General features: G+C 45.1%; 1 protein-coding gene across 3 annotated transcripts in view; it reads right to left on the bottom strand.

The window, feature by feature from the left end:
- Positions 1-14,211, bottom strand: part of shn (zinc finger protein schnurri) — a 45,147-nt gene extending 30,936 nt beyond the window's left edge. Inside the window, exon 1 of one of the 3 annotated variants that reach the window (XM_086984745.1) lies at positions 11,861-14,211. The gene's annotated coding sequence lies outside the window, so the exon portion shown is untranslated. The remainder of the gene's footprint in view (positions 1-11,860) is intronic. The other 2 variants (XM_022797364.2, XM_022797363.2) reach the window with 2 other exon arrangements.
- Positions 14,212-15,477: the final 1,266 nt, after the last annotated feature.

The following is a 15,477-nucleotide window of genomic DNA, read 5'->3' as shown; positions in this document are numbered from 1 at the left end:
TGGGGTTCTGTAATAGTGTTCGTTTATCCTGCCATTTCCTTTCTTCCCAACCAGTGACGATATCCTATAAAACCGCCCGGTATAGGTATCTGTACATATATAATTTATCATTATTTTCTCTGAGAGTTAAAAAAAAATTAGCCCTTCCTGTTTCGCCTTTCATTCACTGTTTTCTAACTCAAGCTCGAAAATCTGCACCGGAACAATTCTAGAGAAATGGTCAACCTACGAGAGTATTCTGAGTTTGAGTGTGAATCTGTACGACAGTTTGCTACTAGGGTGGGTCTGCTCTGCCGTCTTACATGCCGAGCTGAGTGAAGCGTATTTAATCGTAAAACTACTGATATCTATCTGTAACAGCTATGCCGGTCGGTAACATTCTACAGCGCCAAGCCCGCTTTAATGACAAGCGCCTTAGGTTTTCTACGACGTCGCGTAAAAACATATCAAATCTAAAGACGAATGAAGTTCCACGTTGTATCGACTCCGCCGTTCCCTTTTGTGACTTCACTATCACAGCCCAGTCTGTAGGTTTCAATTGAACAGGGTTGGCCCAAAATAGCATACAACGGCCTGTTCGGTATATCAGAATCACTCCACGTAATGTAAATTATGAATAAGTTAAAAGAGAGGAAAGCAGAAACGAGAAGATTTTTCGGGATACATACATAACGTTCTATTGGAATCCAATGAGCTGTTCGATGCAGCTTACTGGATGGTTTATTTCGATTTATTTGTCAGGTGGCGTCAGACAGTATCCGTTTATATCCTTTGGCATGTCCTCGCGTTCCGACCATTACAAATAAACAAGTTTATAAACAATAGGCAGAGTAATTTGGCAAAAAATAGCAGCATGATCAGCACCAACTAGTGCCGTACATGGTAGGTCTCTTCAATGACGGTATCCTTTCGGACGAGCAATGCCTAAAATTATCTGTATCAGTTACACAATTATTATCGGCTATTTTAGTAATTACTACAGTTCCCATGGGAGACGATAAAAACAAAATGCGACTGCTGAAACATTGAATCGTCAGCTTCAAATCGTTTACCCGTGTTTCTCGTAAAAATCGATCACGTTACAGACGCGCATGTGTGTACACACAATATATATATGTATAAAAGCTTGTCCCTATCTGTGTTTGAACGGGTCGAAGCAGCATCACTGCAGCGACAGAAACTTAGCAGATGATTGTGCCGATAACCATACGCGATACGTACGATAGCTATGACGTATGACGAACGATTCTCAGCAGTGGCAGCGTCCGTTTCAGCTAGCAACAAAAGTAGCGAGTTCGTTACTCGGTTCTCCTGCTGTATGACGCCGGTTATGGCCGTCGTGGTCGCTTTCGTTCTACTGTTTCAGCGATTGTGGAGGGGTTCATGCCGACGACAACGACGCCGCCGTTGCTGCAGCTACGGTTGATCATCGTCGTACGCGTCGTGCTGGTCAGTGCAGTGCAACAGTTGCATAGTGACAACGCAATACGGTGATCGCTTGACGCCGCTGTGACTGGTTTTCTTGAGTGAGTGACTTGCGGAAAGACACTAGCACCACCGCCATGCTTGTGCGTCATCGCCACCACGTCTCTCTATCCAGCGTCCGTAGGGGCAGCAATCGTCGCAGTGACAGTAAAGAGACCGTTGCCAGAGTCACTGTCATCAACGACTGCCGTTGCCACTGGTCCGGCGCTGCTGCAGCTGCAGCAGTTAACGCCGATTAAGTGCATTCTGGTCGCATTCGTCGTGGGAATAGTGATAGGATAGCTCTTTCTTTCACTAGTTTGTATGGCTTGACGACGGAGCGCGATAGCGTTGTCTCAGAGACATCGTCGTTGTGGTCCTATGCACGTCCGTCCTCCCGCTCGACTACCTTCCACTGACAACGGCGCCCATGGCCTGTCGATGGCGGCGGATGTTTTTGTCATAATGGCGGAATTCGTTAGATAGATAGCAACTATTGCAGCAGTAGGCGATCTCTGTGTAGTAGCGGTTGTCAATACGGCAGTAGTCATTCGCCTACCCGCTTATGCGAGTCTACGCTGTTGCTCTCTGAGTGCGTGTGTGTGTGTGTAAGGGATTTCGCGCGCGAATCTTGGTAATACGCACACATGTTTATGGTCCCCGATGCGTTTGACTTGCTTCAACTCGAAATGAACTCATCTACATTAAGCACGTAACCATCATCGCCATTTTGGCTTGCTGGAAATAGAAGGCGCGACAAAAGAGAGGCCGCCGCGCCCGCCACGCCAAAGCCGACGGCGATGCCAACGACGATGGTCGTCACACTTTCATCTATTTGTACACTTCAAAGTAATCCGGGCGTTGTCTCCGCCGCTCGTGTCTTCGTCAACTAGACGTCCGGCGTTTTTCGGGCACATAACAATAAGAGCAACAGAAATAATAATGGAATCATATCTGCTACCTTGTTCCAAACGTCAGCCTGATCATGACAGGGGCAGCAATCAGAAAGTACGATCGTCCATATACTAACAGTAGCAAGAACAGCAGTGGCAGTATGTTCTAGTTCCAAAAGGAGCACGGTGATGCAACTGTAGCCCAACTTTGAACGATTCCAGGACAGAAAAGGGCTAAAAAGTCTGTTTCAGTACGTTATTTTTCGTTGACCTGTTCTACCGCTTACCATATTTGTTAGCAAGTGGGTCGCTGGCAGCAGAGATTGATCCCCTTAATTGTATTGTTTTTGTAACAATCGGAAAAAGCGTAAGTCGCCCTGGCGTCACTGTTCGAGCGTCGCGCAAGGACAGACGACGACTTATAATGCTTTGACTACGCTACATATCGAAGCGCCCAAATACTAAAATCATAACCAAAGCTAAAAGTTTATCATATGTTACTGATATGCAAATGCAACTTTATAAGCAAAGATGTGAGTTTACAAGACGACGGCGGTTAACACGACGGCGTTTACAAGCGAACAAATAGAGAAATTAAATGTTGATTTCACAATGCCACATGTAATAATAATGCCAATACTATGGGTCTTAGCCGGATATTCATTTCGCCACTTAGTCAAAAGTCCGACATGAAATTGGTGGTCAGTAGTTGACAAGAACGTAAAGAGCGGTATCGGATCAAGACGTTATCAGTCGGCGGTGCCTTTTGTGCTTATTGTTGTCAGATGTTGGAAGGCTGATTAATTGAGTCACTGGGTAACGTCAGTATATCTGTGCGATCTGATCGATTGTATCGGCCGTAGTCGTAGTAATGATGCTGCTAATAAAGGTATGATTCAGTGATAGCGATGCTTGTCGCAGCGGAGGTTAACATCAGCGACCCTGCTGCAATGGCCCTGCAGCCATCTGCGGTCGCTGTTGTTCTTATTGCGAAGCAACATGAACGCCATTGTGGTATATGTGTGGCCACTACTTTTATTGGCATTGTACAAAATGTATGCAGCTGACCTTTCTTTCTGACATAACCATTTCCCGACCATAACGAACCTAGACCAACTTCGTCACAAGATTTAGATCGACCTAAACAAAGTTCCATAGGTCTATGTACGGTGATGTAAGCATCCGACGCGTAACAGCGGTACAGATCTCAGACACTTCAAAGTAAACCACTTTCGCTCGTCTCTTGTGGTCAGAAAGATTTAATTAAAAGTAGACGGCCAAGGAACTTTTGTGGCCATGTATACGAACGTGCGTTCAGGGGACGCTAGGATTTAAAGTGACAATACAAACAGGTCGTTCCTGAGACTGCACTACAGTGTGTTTTATATTAACTTGGCGGGTATGAAACTCCCGAAACCCGACAGAAACTATAGTTCTCCAATTTAATCGTTTATCTATTGCCTAAAATATATTCAGGGGAGTCCACTTCCAGGCAAATAAAACCTACTAGCCTTGAATATCTAAGGCGCTGAGCCTTCGACGTGGCTTGAAATTATTTCGTACTACAGCGTTATCGATCAATAAATTCGGCTGAAATGTTCCAGATACATTTCTCACGAAGTTATAGCAGCAAAATGCAATGTCTACTTGCTTCATACTTATTCGCCGATAACTAAAATTCCCGCAGTTATCTAAGTGTGGCCTGTAATAGTAATTTTATATTAATAACGTATTGGTAATGGTGAAATAATGCAAGGCACAGATTGGCGATTCATCTAGTGATTCTTACATATTGCAAAACGATTGGAATATTGACAAACGAGGAATATTTAATTCACTGCACAACAGCCAAACCTACACGAGCAGGGGCAAGGGTCAGATAGTGCTGGCCTAACTGACCTAGGCATACTGACTTCAGCAAGCTAAGTACCTCTGTACGCATATATTCGTACAATAATCTAAATTCGCAGACATGTACATGTCTAGTTAAGAAATACACGCGTTGTATGCGGCGAGGTTGACGCAAGGCCTCAAGGGGTATAAAACTAAAGCCGTTCAAACAGTAACTTCGGCACTCTCGAAAGATAAGTTTTTTTCCATGAGCGACAAAACGTTATAAATGCGTCCTAACTATAGCCGTATCCTAGCTCTCGTCTGTGTTGTGGTGTAAATTTTCATTGTCGTGAAAGTTTCAAAGATTCACCTCTATGGATCCTGGGTTATTAGAGGATGTGATACTGTTATAGCGTTATTTTACCTGGCCATTTGGTCAGGTTTGTTTATTATCATTAACTAGCTGCTAGTGATGATGATGATCTTGATGTTCACATTAAAAGCTTACTTAAACTCTCGCTTTTTATGTTCGTCTGCTGCTTAATCAAAATAGACGAACTGCAGTCATGATCCACAGCGTTATTAGCGAGTTCAAAAAAACGCGGTGTTTCATTCCATAAGCTAATCAAACGGTTCGAATTAACAGAAGGTCTGATTGCCTTTGGAAACCTTTAATAATAGCAAAAAAAAAAAAAGCAAATAATGAGCCAACCAAATAATAAACATTTAACTACTATGCCTTTATAGTAATAATCGTAACGACAGCCAGATATCAATACCTTGAAAGCCCCTTGGGCATCGCTGGTAGATCATCTCACACTTTTTAACGGTTTGTATTTTCGATTCTCAATAGAAAATCAGTAGTTTCAATATCTTAGGTTGTTCAAAAGAAATAAGAAATGCGACGCCATATTAAGATATCTTACAAGTACTTCTATATATCGAGTAAAAAGTGCCTCCTTGTGTGCTTTAGAGGCAATAGATAGAACTCGAGTTACGCCGCTTTTACGACGTTTCCTTTGCTGACTTTCTTCTTCCTCCTATATTTGATTGTGTGCATCCTTAGATGGGGGCGATTCGGTCCAATCATACTTAAGGTAAGCGAGTGGTAGCCCCTCGAAAGCTATGCGGAACACACGGAGAATGGTGGACGCAAGTCCAGTTGTGTAGAGGGAAAAAAGTATCTTTTAACAATTAGACAAGGGAAAATTGGTTTGTTTAGGCCACCATCTTAGACATTTTTTTCAACAGCAAGGCCAGTGGCCTTACTGATTTCGCTGACTTTGTAGATTTTCTCCAGTTTTCTAAATATGGCATCCGGTGCATGTTATAACTCTAGCATCGTTCTAATGCCGAAAAACTTTCGAAGCACTGAACCATTGCGAACACATGCTCTTTCTAAGTACGTTTGTCTCTTCCGTCAGATCATAGTAAGCCTACATTGGTTAAATACGCGTTGCATTGCGTGACGTCTGCAGTAACGAATATGCTTTGATTGGCCTACTCAACCCTGTCCAGCTTACTCGGACGAATATAAAGGGTGTTACTGGGAAAACCGTTTCTCGTTCTTACAGCTTGGCACGGTCTGCTTAAGAAATTAGATTTTGCCTCTCAGGCTGTGTTGTGGCTGTAACGAGCTCCAAGCAGATACTTTTTTGGGCTTTACTGCCCCCAATCTCTGTAACCTTTCGCAGTGCAAAACATTAAGTATATACATTGGACATTGGCCCAAGTACACGACAAAAATGAAGACGACAGAGGAGTCTCTAAGTGTCAATAGGTTAGTCTTAATAACTAAAATAGGTAAGTTGTCAAGACTTTTTGTGGTATTACTGTTTATTCAAGACATAGCCCCAAAACACTTGTTCCAGACCCTTTTTTACCGCTTTTATGGTCTTCTACTTTTCTACCTAGTATGATATATAGTTAGCCAAACAATGTAAACTCTTCGCAAAAGAGTCACACTTAACCAAACTGTCGTTTTAGCAAAGGCAGTGTCTCGCTGTATCAAAACAAACAAAACGAGCTTAGATCTCGGAGTTCTTAGCTCCGTATCTTAGAGGAAACGCTGGTTCCTGACGAAAGTTGAACGAGTTTTTAGTAAGGAGTACGATGCTTAATGTACGACAGCTACTGTGATTATTTTGATCACAGTTACTTTTCCACAGTCCATTAATGTCAGACGTATGGCTTGAGTCAAGGTGGCAAATAAGTAAACAAAACAAGGCGATAACTGTCATTTAACGTATTCCACTATGCTTTTACAGTTTTGTACTTATATTCAATTTGATCGTTCTCCACAAATAGTGGTCGTAATTATTCTGTCAGCGACCCGTTCCAGACCTGGTTCGCGGCCCCTCGTGAATCATTTGTCAGCTGTACAATCTAGATTAAATCGATCGATGTGAATTTATCGATCTGGCACCATGTACGGAATACAACTGTTATGTACATGGAGTAAAGTAGAGCAGAAAGGCTTTCACCGTTCTGTGTCTGTAGTAGTAGTAAAGAACGTCTATATACGCGCTATCGTCACGAATCCACTGATCGGAGCAGTTGAAATACACAATTCGGAACGCATTCAGCACCATGTTATCGCGGCAAAGCGACAACGATCCCGTATTAACAGCAAAGCTGAAAGCGATATTGGCCATACCCGCCCTGGAACAGCCAGCTCGCGGCAAGCTAGCTGATAGCAAATCAGCGCACAATGGTCAGCATGGAATGATTAACGCGCGGATATACACCGTCATCTGACATGCTCACTAATAAATCAATACCAATAACGTCGACAGGAGTGCCAGCAATAACTCTAACACTAGTAGCCAGATCACTCCCCCCAACCACCGATATCGATGCTGCTGCTGCTGCTGCTGAGGTGCAACGCGAGCAGCAGCAGCAGCAGCAGCAGCAGCAGCAGCAGCAGCTGCCGCAAAAGTAGCAAAATTCGTAGTGATATGTGGTATGGCATGGACAACTCCCGTCAGCGCAGCTCACTAGCTTACTGTTGGACACGTGGAAAAGCAACTGAACCAGCACTACTGTTAAACACACGTCAGCAACATCGTCATTACCATCACCATCCTCGTCATTGTCACAATCATCGTTATCAGCAGTTGTTCCCATACGCCGTCGACAGAGTCGGCCGCTAGCCGGTCGGGCTACCCCCGCCGCCGCGGCGACCACCGCCAAGCGTTGGGTCTCATTCTATTAGCCATTTTTAACCCCCGACGGCGTAGCTACTGCTGCTACAAGAAGAAGAAAAAACATACGCCTGCTGTCTTGCCGACGCCGCTACGGGCGCCCCTATTAACCGATGAGCAAACAGGTCCCTGTCCGCGCGAAAGTGTGATGATCATGCCTGCTGCTTTGTTGGCATGCTGTGAGTGTTATGAATGCATTACGTGTGTGAAAACTGTCCGCCGAAAAGGCTTCTTCTAAGGCCATTTTTCCACCATAATGACGACGATAGGCAACACAGTTTCATACGCCATGGCTGTAAACGGTGCCGCCCTCGTCGCCGCATCACGCACTAGTCACGCCAAACGGTACGGCTGGCTGGCTGGCTGGCTGGCTGGCATGGCGGCTTGACAAACCAGTAAACGGAACGTCCAGAGATATGAAAACAATACGGCGATAATACCCACGCGACCTTTGACGAGAAACTAAAACCCAAACGATGGCATGACATATTCGCGTACAGGCGCAACGACACGCATGCATGCACGCACGCCGGCTGGCAGACAGACACAGAAGTATACGTAGAGGACCAGACGTATTAGTAATGATGTGCATAAATAATACTAATAACATTCACAGATTAAGTGAGTGGCGAGTAGCAAAGCTGAAGGATCGTAATAATGGCATTTACGACTGCTACATCATATGTTGTTCTTACATATACACACATATGTATTCATTGTATCGTGCTGAAGACACTTGTGGTTGATCCAATAGCGCTGCAGAATGATGACGCGCGTTGTCGCTGAGCCAGCAGGAGTGAGTCCATCGCTACCAACGTCAGCAGCAGTAATAGCACCGCTACAGCCAATCAACCAAAGAGGAGCACAGCGAGCAGTAACTGAGCCAATGGTAGAAAGGAAAAAAAAGGAGAAATGGAAATCACTAACATTCAGGCGCTCGTTCGAGGGCAACCAAAGTAGTGAGTATCGAACAGGCCAAACCAGGCCAGGCCAGGCCAGGCCAATCTTAGGACGGGGACGGAAGGAGAATATCTGTTCGAAAAAAAAAAAAAATTCACGCCTAGCGAGGGAAAATATTCGATGGGAGAAGAATGGCTGTATTGCTTCTGCAACGTAGTCGTGCTGGTAGGTGCGCGTGTGTCAGTGTTCACTATGTAGGCTCTGACCAATGTTCTATAGTCATAGAAAAATGGGTATCCGGTACCAGCAGCGGCGCCAGTAGTATTAACAAAAATTATATAGATTCAAGCGACAAATATGATCATCATCATCATCTATCGACAAACTTGTGCTAGTACCGCCGATGCGATTTCTGTTTTATAGATCTAACTTTCATAGCAGTGTGAGCAGATAAGGGAGAGGGATCGAATGGAAACACAAATGTAAGACGAACAGGATTTTCTTAGGGCCGTATATACAATCTTGCAAAAGTGCATTATCATTTATAAATCAATAGTATACTTGACGAAACAAGTAAATATACCCTTTTGCTATTTTAATGCTAACTACATCTCAAAATTATCTGGACGAGCCTCAACTATAAATGGAAGTACATAATAAAAAAAAAATCACGTTATGTATTATACAGTACAACTCATGTCTTAAAAAAACATTACATTAATTATACTCGTGCATTAAGAAGAGGGTGGTTCAGTTATTTTCGTTTTATTGCTCACTAAGCTTTGAATAGGCTGGCTGTTTCGAAGGTGGCAACTTATCTGAGGAGCAGCAGTCGCAGGGACTAGGACCCTTCTGTTCTATCGATTTCTATCCTTTTTCGTATATCCTACTAAACTTTAACAGCGCAGACGAATGTGAGCAGAATGAAGCTCAAAGGGCGCCACAACTTGCTCTTGTTTCTTCTATAGTAGTTTTATTGCCGGTATATACCTTTCTACGCTGTGTCACGAAGCGCCACGCTGCCCCAAGGACAAAGGTAATCTCTAAGAACGACGACTGTCAGCCGAGATCGACAAAAGGCGCTCCGCAATTGAGTCGGTCAGCCTCAAGATCAATACTCTAGACTTGACTCTATCATCGGATAACTCATGGAGCGGGCAATTCCTACAGGGTAACATCCAAGCTGCATACGATGATCTATGTAAAATATGCAATTCGTTCATAACCGTCACCAACTCTGCATCGGCAGCTTGTATGTTATAAGGCATCCCAATTTTAGTAAATGATAACCAAGCCGACAACATGTGACTTGCTACTGTATTAAAAAAAAATAGATGTATGTATTTTTTTTATAGCTGTCCGCTAAAGAAAATCAATGGCCTTGAGAATCCTATCGCAATCTACTGCTCGCCCTCGTCCCATTTCGAGTGATACTATTATGTGTAAATTCGTTAATAACACACACAAACAATTCTAGTAGAATTAAACTTTGGATGCATGGTAGGCCAAAGGTCTCAAAGGTGCATGAAATAAAAATGTCCAATAAATAAAAAAAGGCGCATAGGGTCTCAAAAAAAATCTGGAGGTCAGCTGGCAAATTGGCAATAGGTACCCTGCTCTTTAAGACCACCGTTCATTTCTATAGAAAATATCCAGTGTGAACTGTTGAGCCTTTTCGATTTAAAACCTGGTGAGGACCTTTTGATTTACCCCAGTCAGAAGTCTTCTTTGGGTTTTTCAGACGCCACATGATAATTAGCAGTAATAAAAAGGGTTGACTTCGAATAAAAAGGAAAGCCCTTTGATCTTGGTGACGGTTTGCCCAGCGCAAGGAAATTGGATAATAGCTCGTTATCGCTCATTATAGCGAAAATGACGGATTTTTTTTCGTCGTGGGGAACTTGTTGTTTTCTCCTAAGAAGAATGGGCTCTTAGTTCCAGGAGTGGCGGACGAACGTACGCGTGTTACGATAAGCTGCCCGTCGAGGTATGTTTTAATTTAGGTACCGTAGTCTGTACATTACAAATAAGGTATTGTATTTTTGTCATATAAATGAGTTTGTTTGGTAATACGTGATTCTTGTACAGACCAGAAAAACATGCTATACAAATATTATTTACAAATTAACCTTGCGAGGCCTAAATTTATGGTTTGCAGCAAAAACTTAGTCAATACAGGTAAGTAAGTTACCTAATACCTATTGAGCTCAAGTATAGACAGTGAATAATAAGGCAGACGGTACAGAAGACATTCATTAAAAAACACTTGAAGATGTGATCGAACAACGCATATCTCTCCGAAACAAGTACACCGTAACTCAGTGGTGACTTAAAACAACATCTGTTGTCGTCTTTAGCCCTTTCTCAGATTTCCCTGAATTGTTTTTTATTGCTGGCTGGTACAATTTATGCAGATCATTCATAATATTCTACGTCCGGCGCATTCATAAGTAGCGACGTTCATTACTGGTATTTTCACTAACGTGCTCAGTTTATGCAATACAAACGAACATATTTAATATGAATTTAGTCTGCTATCTACTGCGTAGCGCAAATTGTAGAGCGTTTACGGAGATGACGCAAAACATAGAAAATTCCATGGCCAGCAGCGGTCGCGGATAAATACAGCAGATAGAAGACGGACAGAGAGAACAAGGGCCATCGTCGTCGTTGTCGCAGCGGCAGCCAAGGTGTAGGGGCGAGAACGAGAGGCGAACGGTAAGGAGAGCAATACAGAATTAACGCAGTGAGTGGAACGGAATCGGATGCGATTCTGGCGGTCCTTGGTTTTACTCTGTCTGCAACTGCTGCCATTGGCTTGAACTGAATTCGAGTCGTTGGACACAGCTGTCTTTAAAGGACTCTACCAGGAGAACTGGTGACCACATCTTAATTGGTCTTGGCCAATAAACATGATGCCGGACTATCGATTATGGAATACTATTCACCGGGCAACATTTCGATAAAGGCTTGGAATATATTCGCTAGCACAGTATGAATACATAGAACGTCTTTCAAGGTAGCCTCTTCAAAATATTCCCGCCTATCGTTCAAATATATGTTGCTTTTTCTGAAACAAGAAAGGACAATAGTCTTCTTGAAATTTCAGGCAAGGTTTTTCGTTATTTCTGCTAAGTTAAAAGGCACTCACATGACCATGATCGTGTCATGGTTCAGCATCAGCAGTACCCCAGGTATAAGGTTTTGCCTATCATACTGGACAGATGATGCCCGAGTACGCGTAGTCAACAGCGGATGATTTTAACCGAGTGCATTTATTCGGCAGGTTTCATCATATTTTAGTTAATTTTATCAATGCTCTATCGACTGACTTCGGCAGCGCTTGAGCTCTATGGTAGGCTAATCAGTGCTTGTTCTCTTCGACGCGGAGATCCATTCAAAAACCATTCGTGGTAAATTGACTTAGGTAGGCTGTTTGGCTGTGTCGGTTAGTTAGCTAACGCAGTACACATACGATTTTAAAAGTTAACTATAAATTGCCTATTTACTATTTCGTAGAGTGTAATAGCTGATGCGCGTAAAAGTAACTTCGGCTGTCATACTTACCCGGAGAGAATAGGTGAGCGGGCTCGGTAGATGGTGAAGCCCGTCTTTGGCGCTCCCTGCGTCCAGGGGCCGTTTGCCGTCGACGTGAGGCAATTATTTAAGCACACATCGTCGTCGTAGCCGTTGGTAAAAGATAATAATGACTATATATATTGTAATAGTTTTGTTTTTATATATTATTGTCTGGTATCCTTCAGACTGGTAGGCAAGAAATATATCCTTATAGCCGTTTATACGTATTATACGTAGATCTCAATATGATATTATTCCGTAGAGCGTCGTTAAATAAGCAGTTGCTTAGCGCCACGATGCTGCTGCCATCGATCGTACAGACGAGTCTTCAAGTAGCTTGAACGCAATCCCGGTTTTTCGAACCGCTATCATAATCCAACCTGGATGATGAGGATGCCCCGAACCACATGTTTCCAGAGTGATATGGAAACGACGGCCACTTGAGAGCAGCTAGTAACGTCGCAAAGTCTTAAAGAAGTTAACAAGAATCTAACAAATTTTAACCGGGGCAAACTCTTTCATACGATGGGGTGACCCTGCGTCAGTTCGGTTTGCCCCTTCGCACAATTAACATTCACGATATGTACACATGCGAACGGCTGAAGAAACGGGGGCGCGCACATTTGCTTCACTCATTCACCACCACCACCACCTCCCCCCAGTCACACCCTCACCCACATCCAGACACAAAGACACCTAGAGACACACACATTTACATTCATACACACACACACATAACACAGATAGGCACCTGCGCGAATAAAGCACGTCTCTAAAGATGCAATCAATTGTTCAATACAATTGATTGGAAGGACAGAATCAACTGAACCTTCACAAATCGTTTTTTCGTCGTCTCAACACGTTTTTTTGCTAATTAATTAGTCAATTAGGTCGCTCGGTATTGGCGGTCTGATTCGATTGCGCCGTCCGCTATACACTTGATCATCTCACAGCGTAGCATCACCGATCAACTGGACTCCGCTAAGGACACAAACGCAGGTAATGCACACTTTATTGTGAAGTAAGCCACTTGTTGAAATTGACGATTAAAAACAACAGAGTGGAGATGGTGATGATATTAACGATGATGCTGATCATCAACTTCAAGGAAATAGCGGAGCGTCATGAAAACAGCCTCGACGAAAGGACGTAGAAGTGATGTGGCATATATTCTATTGGTAAGAGATTGTGAGTCTTTACTATCTAAAGAGGGCTGCGTTCGACACTCACTCTTTTCCGTATCTGTCTCCCTGTTGGAAAGCTTGGCGATGTGCTTATGTGTTTGTCTAAGTCCACATGACCTTAATTTTCGTTTTAGGCTGTCCCGCCTGGGCGTGCTCCATTCATTAAAAGCCTTGTGCTTCACAACTATATTCACTCGTAACGACCAGATCACTTTGATATATTCTTATCACTCTGTTTGGTTATTTGCAATTCATGAATACACACAGCCCGAAAATGCTTTTTCATTATGTCTTGATCCAGCAGGACACGAAAAACTAGCTTTTTTTTATCTCCTGATGCTTTTGGTTCTTCTATTTTCTCTATTATTGACGTTTTTTTTCGTTTATCGTGTTCGTGTTGCTGGTGTGCTCTTTCACTTTTCATTTTCTAAGCTACTCTTACGACCACTAGCTCTGACGATTCTCCGTTGACTTTCACGTGATGATCATCTACCTTCTCTGTGCCTTTGGTCCTGTTGAACGTTTGTTGATGCGCCGAATCGAACCCCCTCGCCTAGGGGTCCTGCTCTTTTTCTGGCTCTTTCGTTCTGTGCCGTTCGTTGCTGCTCCGTCTGTTCCGTTGTCTATATTGCGTTGCTAATTGTGCTCGTTGATTGTTGTTGTTGTTGTTGTTGTGCTACTGCTGCCGCTGCAGATGTTGTTGTTCAAGTTCCTGTTGTTGGTATTGCTGCTCTTGTCTCTGGTCATTCGATCGGTGTTTTCGTTGCTGACTATCGTCGAGACGCGCATTACGGCTGGGGGAGTGGCGGCAGCAGCAGCAGCAGCAGCAGCAGCAGCAGCAGCGGCCGGAGTACCAGCGTAATATAGTTATTTTCCTTCGTCGTATTCTTCCACTTCGTCGTCCTTTTTCTTGTCTCAGCCACTCACAATCGTTTCGATCTGTCCTAACCGCCGTCGCCGTCACACCGTCACTGCTGTGCTGCGTTCACTATTGTCGCTCGCTTGGTGTCGCTGTTGCTGCAGCTGCTGTCGTGGTAAACGGCGACAGTAACAGCGCACGAGCCGTAATAGAGGCAACAACGAGGTTGAAGTTGACGCAGAAGGAGGAGCCACCAGCGATGACGATCACGACGACGACCACTCCTGAAGACTACAGCAGCACTGATAGTGACAACAACGACAACAACAGCAGCAGCAGCAGCAGCAGTAGCAGTAGCAGCAGCAGCAGCGGTAGTAGTTGTTGTAGCGGCGTCGGCAGCGCCAATAGCAGCAGCAGCTGCAGCATCAGCAACAACGATCACTCGTGCTGCTGCTGCTGCTGCTGCTGCGACGGTTTCAGTGGCGACGACGGCGAGACAGTAGTGGCGTTGGCCGCTGTCACTGCCGTTGCTGTTGGCGACCGAAGGCGGTTAAAGTCTGTGAAATAGCGGCGGCTGCAACACGGGCCTTGATACCGATTCCTAGCACCTTTAGCAGAGCGTCTGTAATCTAGGACACGGCAACTAGCAAGATTTCACGAAAAGCGCAACCGCTGTTACTCCTGCACTACGAATGGCCGCCCGCCACCCGCCGCCCCCGATGGACGAGCAAGCGAGTACCAGTGACAGCGGCAATCACGACGACGGCGGCGGCTGTTGGAGCGGCGGTAGTGGCCGTCGCCGTGTTCTTCCCCGCGTTCCTTCTTCTTGGCTCTTGATATATGGACGGCGACTCAGCAGCGCTTGTGGATGTGTGGCGTCAATCGTGGACGGAGCCGGACTAGAGGTGCCGGATCGCACAACTGCCGTTACTACACTGCTCTAGCGTCGTGCCATTGGTGTTGAGTCGACCAGTTGTTTGCTGCGGCGATGTTGAACCGATTTCGTTCGGAAGCACTAAGAGAAGCACGATGACGCTGTTGCCGCTGCAGCAGAATGCGGCTGCTGCCTGGATGGACGCTGTCTTGATGTTTTGTTAGCGCTGGCGTGGCGTTCGTCGTTGACTATCTATCTAGTAGCTGCGTCGTCGAACCGTTGTTGGTCGAGCGCTGGCGCTGCTATTGCGACGGGCTGCGCGGTAGCAGCGGTTCTACTAGCGGCTGCAGTCGCTGTTATCTCTGCCGCTGTTGCTGCTGCTGTTTCTTCGGGCGACGACGACGGCAACTGCGGCGGCAGCAGCTCGACTTTCCGTACGGCCGCCGCCACCTCCTTTCCCATGCCACCAAAACTATCAGCAAACGGCACCAGCAGCACCAGCGCCACGGCCGGCGGGGGCTATCCTCCAGCTAGCCGTGCTCACAGGCTGCATCCACGCTGCGATGCTGCGGCGGCGGCGGCGGCGGCAGCAACAGCAACGACAGTGGCGCCACGTCGTCCACCAGACGGATGATATCTAGACAGACAGGTTAATTGACGACTAGCGGCACCAGCTACTCACTGGCGC

Source organism: Varroa destructor, unplaced genomic scaffold (assembly GCF_002443255.2).
Source record: "Varroa destructor unplaced genomic scaffold, Vdes_3.0 BEIS01000003.1, whole genome shotgun sequence".
Taxonomy (NCBI): Eukaryota; Metazoa; Arthropoda; class Arachnida; order Mesostigmata; family Varroidae; genus Varroa; species Varroa destructor.
This window is presented reverse-complemented; position numbering and strand designations above follow the sequence as displayed.